Raw genomic sequence first — 18,375 nt, forward strand, 5'->3', positions numbered from 1 at the left:
AAAAACAAATCAAAAGTCCCAAAACATTTACAACTATTCTCTTCATCTTATTAGATAATTATCCTAATAGATAATTTTGCCTATAATACAATCAAGCTGTACTTTGGTTTCTTTCCACTGTGTTCAATAAGTGGCTATATGACACAGAAGATAGTTGCACAAATACAATTCAAAACAAAAACTGAGTAATGAGCCTTCTTCTTCTACCTAAACTACCAGAGAATTTGATATATCCTCTGTAGAGAATTAAGAGGTAATAACTACACATGATTCAATGGGTAGTCAGAGACTTTCTGTGAGGTGACTCTGATAATAACGAATTACAAGTAACTGCAAGTCAAACAGCAAGCTGCAAGCAGCTTTCTAAAATAAAAGTCCACATTATCTAGAAATAACCTAAAATTACTGTCAGACCTTGCATCCATTTACTAAAATAGCACTTATCACTAGTGGTTATTATCTTGTATAAAAATATAAAACTGATACAAACTACACACCCCATTGAGAGATCTCCAACAAAATTCCCGACAGCACCAAATCATGTATATACTGTCATACAACTCACTGAGGGGGCTAAAAATAGGTCTGTCTATTATGAAACTGAAATCAATGCAATTTACTGCTGAAAAGCTAAAAAATGTGATCTGGAATTTCAAATATACAACAGATTTGATTCACAAAATAGTAAACGTTTGTTCAAACAAGTAAATTGTAATAGTAAATGAACTCTCTCTCCTTTTGGAATTTTCCCAGAAAGTTCCATAAGCTTGATTTAAATAACTCAAATTCTATCATTAAAATTTTGGAGCTTTTAAGAAGAAACACTACACTGAACATTTAAATCATACTGATCTTGAAAAATCAGCCTAGAATATTCAGAAATGTTGAAAAGTTGAAATAAGTATTCAGAATATGTAAACTGGGTCATTATTTCATTCTAAATATGATTAGTGTTTATTCTGGGGAATGCACTCAGAAAGAAAAAACTGAATGAAATTGAATGTAGTTACACACACACACACACACACACACACACACAAAAGACAGAAAAATTCTTGAGAAATAAACTAGCAATGCAGAGTTTTTAAGCAGCCTCCTAAAAGAAAAATTTATAGAAAAAAATACTATTCATACATGAAGTTATTTATCAGGCTTTCAGAAATTTATGGGAGAATCTGTAACACTGTCTTTCAAGCATTTATTCTTTATATAGCCATTTACATGCTACATAAAAACAGTCTACAATCATAACACAGCCTCTATATTTATAAAATGGCCAGTCTGGCTTTTTAGTACAAGTCATTCTCAGGTAAAATGAAACACCTTACTTTCTCTGGCTTTATTCCTTAGCAAGATGTCCTTTAAAAAAACCACTTTAATGCCTGAGGTCAAGATGGCAACCTAGAGTTCTTAGCAGGGAAGGGTGGTGTGCTCTTACATTCCCACTTGGAAGGCTGAGGCAGTAGGTTTGCTGCTAGTTCAAGGCCAGCCTGAACTATATAGCAAGACCCTGTCTCAAAAAACAAAACAAAACAAAAAGATGGCAACCGAGAGTTCTGGAATTGTGACCAGATACCCACCCTTCCCAATCCCTCCACATTCACAGGCTTTGCATCAATCTACTTCAAGACTCAGGACTAACCATACCATGTCCTTCTTTTACTTTTTGTATCAGTCACCACAGAAGCCCAAGATGTCCAAACTGTCTTTTACTACCTGGGCTCTTACCAAAATTCTACATTTCCTAATTTTCCCCATTTCTCACCTTTGCACAGCTTCTGAAATACTACCATGCGTCATCTGGAATTCATTGCTTGTCAATTGTCTACAGATTAAAAGTCACCTCACTAGAAAATTGAATCTCATCTGACATAACCATTGTCCTCCATGTTGCTCTATCAATGGTCAGTTCTCATATTAGGTGAATCGTCCACAGCACTTAACAAAATTAGTCATTACCATTTTCTTGAAATATTTTTTAATTTAACTTTTGGACCACCAATTATCATTGTTCTTGCAGTTTAATGGCTGCTCTACTTATTCTCCTTTGGTGATTTCTTACCTTCCATCCTTCAAAACTTAAGAACTCCATGACTTAAATCTTTAACTTTTTCTTTTCCTGTACTCATTCTGCAGTGATTACTGTCAGATCTCTATTTTCAACCTAGACTTCTTCCCTGAACTGCCTACCAAAAACCTCAATTTGAATTTTTTTTTGAAATTTAAAGAAAAAATTTATTGAAGATCTGAAAAAACAATTCTTGAAAGATTGACTTTTCCAGAAAACTGTAGCTACACAATGCATTGCATCTAAAACATGCATTAGACACAAATACCAAAACCATGAAACAATTCACCATTCTTCAACAATTTGAGCAAAGAGAAAATGCCTAAGGAACAACATGAGTGACTTGCAAAGGATGGGCTCTTTAAGCACTGTTTAAAAAAAAAAACCACAAATGGATGAGTGTGTTCAGTTATATACACTGAACTGGACCTTTGGCACTAGGAATCGCAGCATTTTGTCATATAGTATTAACACATATTATAAAAGTGTGTAGTGTTGGGCCGGGGATTTAGCTCAGTGGTTTCGCCACCTGCTGCGCAAGCGCAAGGACCCAAGTTCAATCCCTGGTACCAAAAAAAAGTGCGTAGTGTCAAAGGAATAGAACCACCAGCATTCAAAAGCAGCTTTGTCAACTAGGCAATAAAACACTACACCATGTCTGTTGTCCATCATTGAATACATTGGTAGCAACTTTGAAATGAAAAGAAAAAAGATAAAAGGAGCTGCACCCCTTTTATTTTCTCTGTTTAAAATCAAAACAAACATCAACTCTGTTGTACACTAACATCTTCAAAGTACATCATTTGTACAAGAGAAGGACTAGGAACAAAACGTGCTGACAGAGATCCAAACACGGGTGAGAGCACCTCACACTGCTCTCAATTTGTACTTTTAATAGGTACCACAAATTTCAAATGTAAAGACCATATTTCTAACCCTCCTCTTCCTCCCCAGAACCTCCTGTCTCCTGCTAGGAAAGGGCAGTTGCCCAGGCCAAAAACCTAGATAATACCTCTGACTCTCATGACAACAGAGTCAATCTATTAACTAAGTAGGATTTACCTTCACAGTAAGTCTTGACAATACTATATATTTACTTATTCAATTATCATTTATTCTTTATATCTCCAGCAAGAACATAAGCTACACAAAAGGAAAGACATATATGTTTATTCACTGTGGGATCCCAGCACCTACCCTAGAACCTGCACAGAGTAGACACTCAATAAACACATGTCGAGTAAATTAGAAGTTCCAGATCTTTTATTCCATCCAAGACAATAACAATCCCATCAAGGTAAAAGAGTCTCTAAGGATGAACCTAAAACACCCTTAATAGTCTTCAACAGATCACCTTGAATATGGGCAGAGTACCATAGAGCCTGTAGTTCCAGCTGGCTGGGAGGCTGAGAAAGGAGTATCACAAATTCAAGGCAAACCTGTGCAACTCAGTAAGAGCTTGTCTCAAAATAAAAAATATAAATGGATTGTGAATATAGCTCAGTGGTAGAGCATCCATATGTTCATCCTTCAATATTGAAAAAAAAGAATCTTTTTTATTTAAAAAACATATACTCAACAATCCTGACCTGACAAAATAAAATACCAATTAAGGATAAAACATGTTAATCATAATAGGAATAATGTACTATGGCCAGCACAGAGAAGGAGACTTCCAGGGTGACGAACCACCGTCCCCACCACAGAGTAGAAGGCTTCCGGAACGGCCTACCACCGCTCCCAGCACAGAGGAGGAGGCTTCCGAGCCAATGACATACCACAGCTGCCAGCACAGGGGAGGCGTATTCCATTTCGACATGCCACCACTCCCAGCACAGAAGACGAGGCTTCTGGGTCGACTTACTACCTCTCCCAGGGCAGAGTAGGAGGATTCCGGGCCATCGTACCAGCACTCCCAGCACAAAGGAGGTGACCCACACAGGTGCCAGCAGCACTCCCCCAGCAGCGAAATGAGAAGACACGTAAACAAGCCTCAAAACCAGACTTCCAGATCACCTAGAGCAACCCCAAAGGGAAATGAGATGGAACACTCTGATACTCAACCACCTGGACTCCCTGAACTGGCAATGAAAGAGGATTTGGAAAAAATGGAATCAGAAATAATTTCTCAGATAACAGCAGAGATTGTGCCCATAGGGCAAGACCTGATTAATAAATCCAGACAGGAGCTGAGGAACATGATGGAATCCCAGCATAGGAAACAAATGGAATCCATAAAACAGATACAAACAGATTTCCAGGAGATTAAAAACTCCATCAAAAGTCTACACAGCAGAATGAGCCAATGTGAGGACAGAATTTCAGATATAGAAGATAAGATTGCAATTAGTGACCAGGAAAAGAAAAATTGCTTTAAAATTGTAAGGGACCACGAGAAATCAATCCAGCAGCTGCTAGACGATGCAAAGAAGAATAACATAAGACTGATTGTAGTCAATGAAGAAAGGAGAGAGTGCAGATGACATAAAAAAAAAAAAGTGTTCACAGAATTAATGGCAGAAAACTTCCCAAGCAGGGGAAAAGAACTTGACATACAGATAAGTGGGGCATATAGGACTCAAACTAGCCTTAATCAAAAAAAAATCCACACATAGGCATATAATTGTTAGGATTCCAGAAACTCAACAATAACAAAGTTCTGCAAGCAGTTAGAGAAAAGAAACAAAACACACACAAAAGAAAGCCCATCAGAATCACAGCAGACTTCTCAACACAAACCCTCAAGGCAAGGAGAGTTTAGAGTGATGGATTCCAAGCCCTAAAGGAAAACAGCCTCCAACCTAGACTGTGTACCCTGCAAAACTATTTTTCAAAATTGATGGAGAAATAAGATACTTTGATGAAAAATAGCACCTTAGGAACTTCATGAATACCAAACCAGCACTCCAAAAACTTTTAGACAATACCTTAGGAAAAGACAATGAGGATCACAACCCCAGGAAACCCAGCAGAATGAATCTGTCGGGAGCGACAAGAAATTAAATGTAAAGGGGGAGAATCCAACAAAAAGAAAAAGTCACGACCATGATAAGTCAATATGTATCAGTTATAACCTTCAATGTTAATGATCTCAATTCACCAATCAAAAGAAATACACTGGCAGAATGGGTCAAGAAGCAAGATCCAACAATATGCTACATACAAGAAACACCCTTAATTCAAAAAGAAACTCATAGACTGAAAGTTTAAGGGTAGAATACAATACTCCATGTGACAGGAACCCCAAAAAAGCATGAGTAGCTACCATCTTTGGAGATCAAGTGGATTTCAAACCAAAACTGATTAAGAGAGACAAAGAAGGCCTCCTCCTCCCCTCCCCCACCCCTGGCAGCCCAGTGTGCAGTGGGAGCACAGCTCCGGGGCCACCCCTCTGTGGAAGGTGGTGGGCGCAGCAACCCGGGTGGCCACTGGCCACGGACATGTGCACGATGTCCTTCAAGCATGGCACCACTCTCCTCATGGTCGCCTCCTATGCTGGCCACATCAACTGCGTGAGGGAGCTGGTTCTGCAGGGAGCAGACATCAACCTCCAGAAAGAGTCAGGTAAAACTGCCCTGTTCTTTGCTGCCCACCAAGATCATAATGACGTAGTGAGATTTCTCTTTGGATTCGGAGCGTCCACTGAATGTAGGACCAAAGATGGAGCCACTGGCCTCTTTCTAGCTGCCCAAGGAGGTTACTTGGATGTCATCCGATTACTGCTGTCTTCAGGAGCAAAAGTCAACCAACCAAGGCAGGGTGGGACAGCACCCCTGTGGATCGCATCCCAGATGGGGCACAGCAAGGTAGTGCGTGTGATACTGCTGCACGGAGCCGAACGTGATGCCATGCAGAATGATGGTACCACAGCATTGTTGAAAGCAGCCAAAACAAGGGATATAATGATGTTATAGAAGAGTTGCTTAAATTCTCTTGGTCTTTTGAAGAATGGCACAATGGCTCTCCATGCGGCAGTGCTAAGCGGGAATATTAAAACAGTTGCCCTGCTCCTGGAAGCAGGGGCAGACCCAGACCTGAGAAACAAGGCCAATGAACTTCTAGTATAACTAACCAAAAATGAACGTATACTGCATCTCCTCCAAAGTAAAGAAGGTCGTAGGAAGAGCTAACTTAGTTCCACATTTGACAGAAAGACAGAAACCTTATCCACACTGTCAAAAAAGAAACTGCTTTTCAGAGTTGGAAATTCTTTTAAGAATAAATATGCCCCGAAAGCCCGCCCTATGCTTTGTGCACTGAATGAACAAGAGGAGCTTGGGGGCCCCTTTCCTCACTAGGATGAGCTTCTCACACTGCCTTGGCACTCAGCTCCAGGCCTGGCATATTCACAGATTCCACAGAAACTCATTGGCAACAATGTTAACCCCGAGTCTCCCAGTTAAACCTGAAGTTAGACAGGGTTTTCAGTACAAAGCAAGAAGACAGAAAGCCTTGTTCCTTTAAAAGGTGGAAAGACTGACTGACCCTCAACGAACGGATGTCCTTTTGCTTATTCATTAAATGTAAGTGTGATAAAGTATATAGATCCATATATGTATGTCATTCCAGTGTAAAATATTTTCTTCCACTTGAAGATCAGAACCATGGTTATTGGGAATCAATAATATTCAAATATGCATTACTGAAAAACAACTTCCAACATTCCACCACATACTATTCAAAGATGGACTAGTGCATTATTGAAAAGACAAACTATATGTTTGTTAATTAATCCTCATCTCATTCCTGACATGTAAAAATTACTTTCACTTACTCGATGTTGCAGGTATGCTAGGATACCAATAGCAAATTTGGAAATCTAGAAAATTACAAACCATGAAAAAGGTAGTCTTGTCTCTTTGAACATTTCTTTTGGTCCTATTTCTGGGAGTCTATTTCCCATGCCATGAGTAAGCAGACCTAATAAACTGCGGAATCTTGAACTTCCAACACCACTTTGCTTAATACAATGGCTTTGAGGTCCTCAGACAAAATGTGATATAAACCCATATGATGCACTGCTATGACTACTGGAGGAGTATAAGTACTAAAGATGGTTGTTAGTTGGGCCTGGGATTTAGCTCAGTGGTTCTACCACCTGCCTCGCAAGTGCAATGTCCTGAGTTTTATCCCCGGGACTGGAAAAACAAAAAAAGATGGCTGTTAGTATTTAATAAGCACTCATCTATGCATGTCCTTGGGTTGACTGATTCCCAAGAAAGAATCCTAAATTTTATTGAATTATTATTCAAGGGGCTAAAAATTACATTCAATGCACTTTATGATCAATGGTGTCTAACTGTGTGTCAGTGCCTAGCTGTGCTCACAGAAACTAAACTTTTTTTCCTATAATCTACCATAAATACCAGTATTGTTTCTGTTATGTGCAAACTGTTAGTATTCCTGCTCATATTCTGTGCTGGCTTCCAGCAAGCATTCTATGTAAAGACATGTTAAAATGGAGGGAAATGTTACAATCCCCAAATAACTTTTATTTAACTAACTTCCTGTGGTACTAAAATCATCATCTTTAAGTCAGTAATGACAGGATGTGATTTTTGAAATTATAAAATGTTCCCTTAAAAACTGTTTATGATTTAAGTAGGGGAAGAAGGATTGAAGGGAGAGGAGGGGAATAAGAAAAAAAAAAGCAGCAAGACAGTATCATGTACAGGTACAAATTCTCATTCTCCCTATGATGAATGCTATTATTATGTGTATCTAAAATGTACCAATAAATGTTTTGCTTTAAAAAAATAAAACAGAGAGACGAAGAAGGACACTACATCCTTGTAAAGGTAACAATCCAAGAGGAAGAGATGACAATCATAATCATATATGCACCAAACACTAGTGCGCCAAATATATAAAACAAATACTAACAGACAAGAAAAATCAAATAAGCACAAACACAATAAGTGGGGGACCCCAATACCCCACTGTCACAAATGGATATATCAACAAGACAAAAAATAGACGACAAAATACTAGAACTCAATCAAACTCTTGAAAAAAGGAACTTAACAGATGTTTACAGAGTATTCCATCCCACAAAAGAAGAATACACATTCTTTTCAGCTGCACATGGGTCATTCTCCAAACTAAACCACATACTTGCTCATAGAACATGATTAAGTAAGCACAAAGAAAATGAAGTTATCCCATGTATATTATCACACCACAGTGAGATAAAATTTGAGATCAGTAGCAAAAGAAACCGCAAAAAATTCATAAACACATGGAACCTCAACAACACACTTCTGAATAACCAATGGGTCACAGAGGAAATTAAAGAAGAAATCAGACAGTTCCTTTGATTAAATAACAATGACAATACAACATATCAGAATCTATGAGACACAATGAAAGTAGTCTTGTGAGGGAAATTCATAGCACTGAATACTCATATTAGGAAAACAGAGTGAGCCCAATTAAACAACCTGATGCTGAACCTCAAGCTTCTAGAAAAAGAAGAGCAGGACAAACCCAAAGCCCATAGAAAGGAGGAAATTATAAAGATGAGAGCAGAAATCAATGCAATGGAGACTAAGAGAATGATACAAAAAAATCAATGAAGCCAAGAGATGGTTGTTCCAAAGAATAAACAAAATTGACAAACCTTTAGCCAGATTATCAGAAAAAGCAAAGAAAAGGCCAAAATCCATGCAATTAGGAATGAAAAGGGTGAAATTACAACAGACCCAGCGGAAACCCAGAGGATCATCAATACCTACTTCCAGAACCTATACGCCAATAAGATGGAAAATACAGAAGAAATGGACAGATTCCTAGATACACATGAATTACCAAAGTTGAACAAAGAAGACCTAAAAGATCTAAACAACCCAATATCGATCAATGAAACTGAAAACGTAATTAAAAACCTACCAACTAAGAGAACCCTGGGCCCTGATGGCAACACTGCTGATTTTTACAAGACATTTAGAGAGGAACTACTGTGACTACTATTTAAACTCTTCAATGAAATTGAAAGGGAAGCAATACTCCCAAAATCATTCCTGGAAGCAAGCATCACCTTGATTCCCAAAGCAGAAAAAGACCCAACCGAAGAAGAGAACTCTAGGCCAATCTAACTAATGAACACAGAAGTAAAAATCCTTAATAAGAGACTGGCAAATAGAGTGCAGAAGATCTTCAAGATCATACACCCTGACCAAGTGGTATTTATCCCAGGGATGCAGGGATGGTTCAACATAGGCAAATCAATAAATGTAATACACTATCTCAGTACAGCCAAAGACAAAAACCATATGATCACCTCAATAGATGCAAAAAAGCATTTGACAAAGTCCAACACGAATTTATGCTAAAAACTCTACAAAAAATTGGAATAGACGGTCGTTACCTTAATCTGATAAAAGCCATCTATGAAAAATCAACAGCCAATATCATACTAAATGGTCAAAAACTGAAATTCTTCACACTAAAATCAGGAACAAGACAAGGATGTTCACTATCACCACTCCTGTTCAATATAGTTATGGAAACATGAGCCACAGCAATTAGACAAGAGAAAGAAATAAAAGGAATAAAGACAGGAAATGAAGAAGTCAAATTGCCATCATTTGCAGATGACATGATACTCTATATAGAAGACCCCAAGAACTCCACCAAAGTCTTCTAGACTTAATAACCAAATTCAATCAAGTAGCTGGTTACAAGGTCAACACACAAAAATCAATAGCTTTCCTCTACACCAAAGACAGAGTCACTGAGAGAGAAATAGGGCAAATAATTCCTTTCACAATAGCATTCAAAAAACTGAAATACCTAGGAATCAACCTAAACAAAGAAATCAAAGACCTCTTCTCCGAAAACTATGGCACTCTGAAAAGAGAGATTGAAGATGATTATCAGAAAATGGACAGACATCCCCTGCTCCTGGGTAGGAAGGATTAATATAGTGAAAATGGCCATATTTCCAAAACTGCTATATAGATTTCATGCAATTCCAATTGAGATCCCAGCAGCATACTTCATGGACCTTGAGAAAACAATCCAAAAATTCATTTGGAACAAGAAGAGACCCAGAATAGCAAAAGCAATTCTAGGTAACAGAGACATGGCAGGGGGTATCACAATCCCCAACCTGCAACTCTACTACAAAGCTACTGTGATAAAAACAGCATGGTCCTGGCAAAGAAACAGACCTGAGGACCAGTGGAACAGATTAAAAGATGCAGAAACAATGCCAGACACACTCAGCCATCTCAGCTTCGATAAAGGAGCCAAACACCTTCATTGGAGGAAATATAGCCTCTTTAATAAATGGTGCTGGAAAAACTGGGTTTCAACTTGCCAAAGATTAAAACTAGACCTGAATCTCTCACCATGCACGAAACTAAAATCGAAATGGATTAAAGATCTAAATATTAAAACAGAAACACTAAACCGGCTGGAATAGAGGTTAGGTAGAACTCTTGAAGACATTGGTGTAAGAAAAGATTGTAGGAACAAAACTTCAGTTGCCCGTGAACTAGCACAATCAACAAGTGGTATCTCTTCTTACTAAAAAGCTTCTAGGCAGCAAGAGAACCACCAGAAGAGTGAAGAAACAACCTGCAATGTGGGAAAAAAATTTTCACCTGCTGTTCCTCAGACAAAGATCTACTATCTCGAATCTATAAAGAACTTAAAAAGATCACACCTCCCAAATTTAAAGACCCAATCCAAAAATGGGCATCTGAAATGAATGGACATTTCTTGGACAAAGAAACAGCAAATAAAGATATGAAAAAGTGTTCAACATCACTGGTCATTTGAGAGATGCAAATGAAAACAACACTGAGATTCCCCCTCACTCTAGAAAGAATGGCTGCTGTCATGAAATCAACCAATAACAAATGCTGGTGGGGCTGTGGGGAAAGAGGAACCCTGCTCCACTGCTGGTGGGAGTGTAGACTGGTGCAACCAGTGTGGAAATCAGCATGGAGATACCTCAAAGAACTAGGACTGGAAGTCCCCATACCCAGGTATTCCCCTGCTGGGGATCTTCCTCAAAGAATTAAAAGAATCATACCACAGCGATATATGTGCACCCATGTTCATAGCAGCACAGTTTGTAATAGCTGAAACTTGGAAACAGCCCAAATGCCCATCAACTGGAGACTGGATTAAGAAAATGTGTTTTTTTTTTAATAAAATGGAGTACTACTCAGCCATCAAAAATGAGAAATTAGAGACATTTATAGCTAAATGGATGTACATTGAGGCCATAATCTTAAGTGAAATAAACAGGACACATGTAAATACCGAATAATTTCTCTAGTGTGATAAACTGAAAGTGTAAATAAGGACCAAAGGTATAATAGATAATGTGAAATAGAAAGAAAAGGTGCAAAGGAGAAGGGGAACTGGGAGGGGTTGAGGAAAGGAAAGAAGGGAATGGAATTAATATGAGAAAATGAAAAAATCGAAACAAAGTCTTTGCAAAAGGGGAGGGATGGAGGGGTTGAAGCGGGGGTGCAGGGGAAGGGGGAAAAATAAGAACCAAGAGAGATTATGTAAAGGTGCAAATTTCCAATGATGAATGTCATTATATTGTATACCTAAAAAGTACCAAGAAAATATGAAAATGTTAAAATAAAAAAGGAGAAAGTAGAAAAGAAATAAAAGACAGTTAATAGAAAGTAGGGAGATAGATCTTTCTGAAATGCAAAGGGGATGAAGAGATCAGGGAAGGGGATGGAAGGAAGGGAAATGGGATGATTTCACACAAGGAATGCGAACATTATGTACTGCAAACATATACTAATAAAAAATATTTTAAAAAGTAAATGGGGATATTTGTTTTTTTAAAAAAAGAAAGAATGTACTATGTACGGCTCCCCAAAGTTCAAAGCACTAAAATCCAATGTAATGTTATAATTTTCATATGAGCTCATATCACTGATAATTCAATAGGTATTTTAGTTTTTTGACCTATGTAACACCAATCATCACCCTTGCCAAACAATTACAAAATAAGCTTTATTAGTCTCTTTAAATATCTAAAGCAATTAACTTTATTAATACTATAAAGTTATAAAATCTAAGAACATGTGCCATTATAGAGGCAAACCTGTATAATTTGTAAATATAAGACATCTAATAATGGCCCACAGTTAGGAAGAGAAGAGGAAAATAAACAGAAAGTGAAGAGGCAGATGGAGAAACCAGGGCCACCTTTCTTAAACAGTGAACACCAGGGGAATGAACCTGGAAATGTGCCTTTGTAACTGAGGAATGGTGCTATTTACACATGTACAGCTAATAAATTCTGGCTCACAGCATGAACAGTGACATCTACTGAGAAGAGGTAAGCAAAGATAATCGTTTCTTTCAACTGATCTGGATGCATTTTCCCATTTACTAACTTAATAAAGTTTCCATTTTGTACACTTAATACCTAAGGTATATTTTGAGTTAAAAGGATTTGTGAGTTGGCCTGGGAACATAGCCAACATTTTTATAGTCTTTCAGTAAGGAAAATAAAATGTGTTCTGAGTTCCAAACAGCTGCCTGACACATAAACTTTTGAAACACAACCAGCTTATGTTCAGGAAACTGTCTGTATATAGGTTAAGTTTCAAGGGATTCAACTTGGCCCATGCATTTCTGAATATGTTTAGGAACGAGTCACTTCATATTAGGCTTCTTCCACTCAGATGACACACTTTCAAAGACCTCCACCTTGTCCAGAGATGAATGGCTATGTTTAACATTTCATAAAATTTGTCCTAAAAGAAGGGTTTTAAGCTACCAAACTTCTTTTCCTCAACTTAAATGCAGTAGACTTAACTTCGTTTATCACAGTGATTCATATTAACTTTGAGGTAGAAGTACAATGTCACTACTTATTTGATTTAGAAATCAGAGCCTTCCATATACCCAGACCATTCTAAAGGGGGTAGCAGTATTTGTTTTCCAAATTGAGAGAAATTAAGAGTTATTTCCTAGGATTTAAAATTACTTGCTATAATTAAATACTAGCTTAAAGCTCTCTGAGAGTCCTCAAAAACACAGACAGGATTGGTTTTAAAATAAGGATGTATTCCATGCTGTACACATAATGAACATGTCAACACCTACACATTGGCAAAGTAAGAAGTACAAGGAATAGACCCAAATAAGTCACATTATTAGAAATTAGTGCTCCAGTTATTAGCACTTCTTAATTATAATTATTTTAATGCAGCTCTACTAAATACCTTAAACAGCTACATATCTACAATGGTTGAAAACACTGTCAGTCATGTAAAGACCAACCATACCATGGAAAGACATTTATACACATTTCCCAGGAGCTGATAAAACAAAACAAGAAATGTCAATGTTCCTTTAGAAGAGAAAGGACAATGAGGCTTTGTTGAGCTGGCTTGATGAAAGACACTGTGATGGCTGATTGATGGTGTCAACTTGAGAAGTTTAGTTAAGAGAAGCTTAACTAAGTCAGCTCAGCAATTCCACACCCTAGGGTGACTAGTCTCCTGGACGGTATAAAGGAGAAATGAGGACGGACAGATCTGCTTTTGTTTCTTTGTTTCTTTGGAGGCGCTCGTCTTCCCTTTCACCTTGGACACCCAGTCTTTGCCTTCACCTTGGACATTAATCTCCTGGCTTCCGGCACAGACTCCTCAGCTTCTGGCATGGATCCGTCAGCTTTCCTTCCAGTGCACTCTCCAGCCTTCCAACACAAACCCATCAGCCTCCTCGTAGGGACTCACATGGGACACTGCATTGAGTTCCAGACTTTTGACTAAATCCTTCTGTTTGATTCTGTGGGTGGCCACTGTAAGCCGATCTTGTAAATTCATATATATATTTGTACATCTTGTGTTATATCTGTTTCTCTAGTAAATACTGACTGATACAGACATCTATCAAGGCCAAGGTATTTCTGAGGTCATCAGAAGAAAAAGCCAGCCCCTTGCTCTTTTTGCAACACCTTCCTCTATCATTCACTCTCACAGCAAGACAAATGTGCTCCAGTCTAACACGAATAATCCAACACTGGACATCCTGCCATCAAATTCATTTTAATACACAAACATCACCCTCAACTTGTCCAAAACCAAACTCACCATTTGACCTTACAAAACTACTACTACGCTAATTTCTATCCCTCCATCTATGACTATCCCTGTATCTCTGGCTAGAAACTTTTTATCATTTACATTAGAACTGCCCATACTATTTTTAAAAATGACGATTCCTTCTCTCTACCCATTCTTCCAAAACTAGAACCTCACAGAGTATTTCTACTCTCTATGCCCCTTCCAAAACCAGAATTTGAAAGGGTTGGAGTTTTTAACAAGCTCCTCGTGAATGTGATCTTAATGTACATTCAAGTGTGAAAACTTCTTAGATTCATCCTTAATATATTCAGTTCATCAAATATTGCATCATTCCTCTCAAATCCTAGTGTTATTAGAGTCCGGGATCCTAAAAAGTGTCTACATTTCCGCAAATCAGAATTTCTAAAACATCATTTTTGTTTTCTTCGCTCTATAACTTGTCTTTACCTATGTACCATAATTAAAACCTATAGTTCTTCTGTGTTTTTTGTTTAATTTGTGGACAAAGACTTGTGGGCAAAAAAATACTTTTGCAACTCAAAAATAGTTGTTCAGTTCAAGAGTTCTGACACATATAAGAAAGAATATTGTGTAAAAATAAATCCATCTTCCTAATTTCTGAGACTCTAAATCTAAATCCCTGACTCACTCTGTAACCTGATCCCAAATTATCTTGCTATCTATGGCTATCTGTCTGTCTCTACATCTCTCTCTCTCTCTCTCTCTCTCTCATCCCCCATGAATCCTCTACATCTTAAGGATGTAAAGGAACATTCAACACACTAATTCCTACTTCAATAGTTGTAGTTATCTTAGTCTGACATGCTCTTTGACAACTTAACTCCCCAAAATATATAATATCCATTTCTCTTATCTATCCATCCTCAAGGAAAGCTTAAATTCCAAAATTCCTTCTACTACACAATAATGTTATTAAGGACTTTTTAAGAAATCTCTTAACAATAGTCAAGATTGAGTCATTATTGTGCTTCCAATCATGTCCAGATCCCAAAGCCAGTATTCAAGGCTCAATATTACATTAAATCAATTAACTCCAGTTTATCTAAGTTCCTTACGGTTGTCCCCAAACATGAATTTGCTCAAACTACTCTTCCCATCTAGAAAGAACTTCCCCACCTCTATCAATCTAAATCCTCTATTTCTTTGACCACATAGTATAAGACTCAGAATCATTAGATTCAATTAGTATTCTGACCTTTTCAACTATAGGAGCTTATAATCTATGGCAGAAAATACTTTAGTAAACAATAAAACATTTTTATGATGCAGTGGATGTATTTATATCTTTAGTATTTTTTGGAGGTTCTTTTTAACAGTACTAAAGACAGGAAATGAAAATCTCAGAAAAAAAAAAAAAAAGGAAATCCTAGTATTGTTTTAAACAACTGAGACATACTAGAAAGGTACTAAGTAATTTTTACTTCTAGTTTAAACAACATTACTTTGTCCAGGAAGTGTTTCTTCTCATTAAGAATGTATTCATGCATGCCTGTAATCCCAGCACTTGGGAGCAGAAGGATGGCGCATTTGAGGCCAGCTTGGACTACCATAGCAAGAAAGAAGGAAGAAGGAAGGAGGAAGGGAGGGACAAAGGGGAGGGATGGAAGGGAACAGGGAAGGGAAGGAAAGAAGTCTCTATTCATTTCATTAGTCTTTATATACTACAATGGAATGGAAAGAATATGGTATCTGGAGTAAGAAATTATGTATTAATAGTCACAACAGTTTGGAGCTGGGGAGTGGTGGAGCACTTGCCTAGCACAAATGAGGCCTTGGGTTCAATCCCCAGGACTAAAAAAAATCAGAACAGTTTGACATTTTGGCAAGTTCCTGGAGATTCTGCCTCCCCATTGGTGACACAGTAGTTCCTGGGCCTCATGACTTAGCAAAACTTAGCATTCAGCCTAAAATATTCCAGGTACTTTCAAGATAGCTTCAAATTTCTCTTTCTCCCAGCCAGGAAAGTACACATTGATAGGGAATCTACCTAATTGACCATTCATTTTCTTCCAGCTTAGAAAGACCACTTCTTGGGAAGAAAAACCATATGCATGAAACACAGCTGGAACAAGTTAGTGTTTTAGTTGCTGTGCTAACTCTAGAAAAATCATAAATCTAGTATTCATGGAATAATGCTTAGCTACTTGTAACAAATTGAGGGTTGAAAAAATATTTGTGCAAAGAACTATCATACCAGCTAAGTCAGGGCCAAGGCAGAGGTCACTGCTGGAGAATGAGCAGCCTGTTACACTTACAGCAAAAAAGAAAAAAAGTGGGGGAGGAGGTCTTGAGAGCTCCTTAGGAATGCATTGCTTCATCTAGGAAAGGCTGTTTCCTTTCTCTCTGGTTTGTTTGATGTGTATCAACATAATAAATCATGAAAGCTGACTTCAGCCAGAATCTTACCTAACACTAAAAAAGAATAGACAAACTATCTTAAAAAAAAAAAGACCCTTAGGGCTGGGGATTTAGCTCAGTGGTTTCGCCGCCCGCTCACAAGCGCAAGGTCCTGAGTTCCATCCCCCGTACCAAAAAAAAAAAAAAAAAAAAAATTAGAGCCGGGGATTTGACTCAGTGGTTCTGCTACCTGCCTCACAAGCACAAGGACCCAAGTTTGATCCCTGGTACCAAAAAAAAAAAAAAAAAGCCTAGTTCATATTCCAACATTTAAAAAAAAAAAAAAAAAGACCATGAACAATATGTACAGTATAAAACCAAGAATGTATGAAAAATAACAATAACTGTTTTATGAATTAAACTTAAGCATTATCGCTCATATCCCACAGTCATTTTCTGTATGTGCCTGGGTCATCAGTCCAAAACAAATCTTTCTTATTTTAATCTAAAATCAAATCATTATAAGAATACAAGCTGGGGCCGGGGATTTAGCTCAGTGGTTCCAACGCCTGCACAAGGTCCCGAGTTCAATCCCTGGTATCAAAAAAAATTTTAAAAAAAGAGCATATGGGGAGTTTCTAATGATGGAGAGCTTCTATAAGGTAGAACCTGAAATCAGGTTTTAAAGGAAATAATGGTATAAAAGACAAAAGAATTTGGGAGAAGCAAGAATTCTTGTAGCTTAATAAATGAAAATTTCAGTAAGTGAACAAAGTTCATTGTAGTTTTCTTTTTAATAACACTGAAATAATTTTTTAAATACTTCAACCAGATAATTGCTTCTATGAGTTGTGACAGCAACTCAGCACACCTTTTATGGTTGTTGTGTTTAATTTGTTTCTCCAATGACCTACAATCACTTGCAAATACTCCTATCTAAAAACTACTATGATCACTGGAGATTGTCCTAACCAGACAGTTACAATGTTACAAGCACTTCACCAAGATATAAAAAGAAAACTGAGTTTTCTCACACTGATATCAGAGCTTACAAGGTAACTATTAAGTAAGTTAAGAGTGAGTTTATCAGTTTGTTTCACATTCTTTTTCAATGAGAAAAATAACTGGGAAGTAGTAAAGAAAAAAGCATTGCAGTCTCTTCTTGTTTAGTCAACTTTAACTATTTATTTACTCAAAACTTTAAGCACAACCATTAATCCATTACCCATTAGTCCCCCTGCCGACTTCCTAAGGACTGCTTCCCGCCTCCCACACCTCACCAGAGGGAGCCCCCCCGCCCAGCCCCAGTCCACCATCACTGAGCCACACCACCCTCTGGAAAGCACTCACCACACTGGTTTCTAACTCGCCATTTGTGAGTTTGTAAGTCCTTCTCTTTTGTCCTTCTTCTCATCCTCCCACCAGCCTCTGAGACCCTCTGCAGATAAGCTATTCCAAGTTCATCCACAGATTCTTCACAAAGTAAAGAACTGACAAATCTGATGAGTGAAAAATCACATAAAGTGAGAGAACATGCACTCAAGAGCTTAGTGGACTACTGAGATCTTCCAATCCAACCCTTGCTTAACATACAAGAAACTGAAGGTATAGAAGATTTAAATGCTAGTGCCAGGATTAAGCGCATGTCCACTATTTAAAGATGCTTTCTTATATCCAGACAAAATCCTGTTGACTTTTAACAATGTAAAATTAGCCCAGTGTGGTAGCATAAGCATTCTCAGCACTCCGGAGGCTGAGGCAGGAGGATTGCCATGAGTTCAAGGCCAGCCTGGGCTACATAATGAGTTCAAGGCCAGCCTGAACTGTATAGTGAGACCCTGTCTTAAAACAAAACAAATGTAAAATTAATGT

At 37.8% G+C, this 18,375-nt stretch overlaps 1 protein-coding gene and 2 pseudogenes across 36 annotated transcripts in view; 2 read left to right on the top strand and 1 right to left on the bottom strand.

Moving 5' to 3' along the window:
• Positions 1–18,375, bottom strand: part of Ppp1r9a (protein phosphatase 1 regulatory subunit 9A) — a 358,246-nt gene that overhangs the window by 286,683 nt on the left and 53,188 nt on the right. The window lies entirely within an intron of this gene.
• LOC106010885 (uncharacterized) lies at positions 5,518–6,198 on the top strand (annotated as a pseudogene).
• Positions 14,624–14,734, top strand: LOC147829664 (small nucleolar RNA SNORA40; annotated as a pseudogene).

This window comes from Heterocephalus glaber, unplaced genomic scaffold (assembly GCF_053883595.1).
Source record: "Heterocephalus glaber isolate CG9 unplaced genomic scaffold, H.glaber_assembly_v1.0 deba00000546, whole genome shotgun sequence".
NCBI lineage: Eukaryota > Metazoa > Chordata > Mammalia > Rodentia > Bathyergidae > Heterocephalus > Heterocephalus glaber.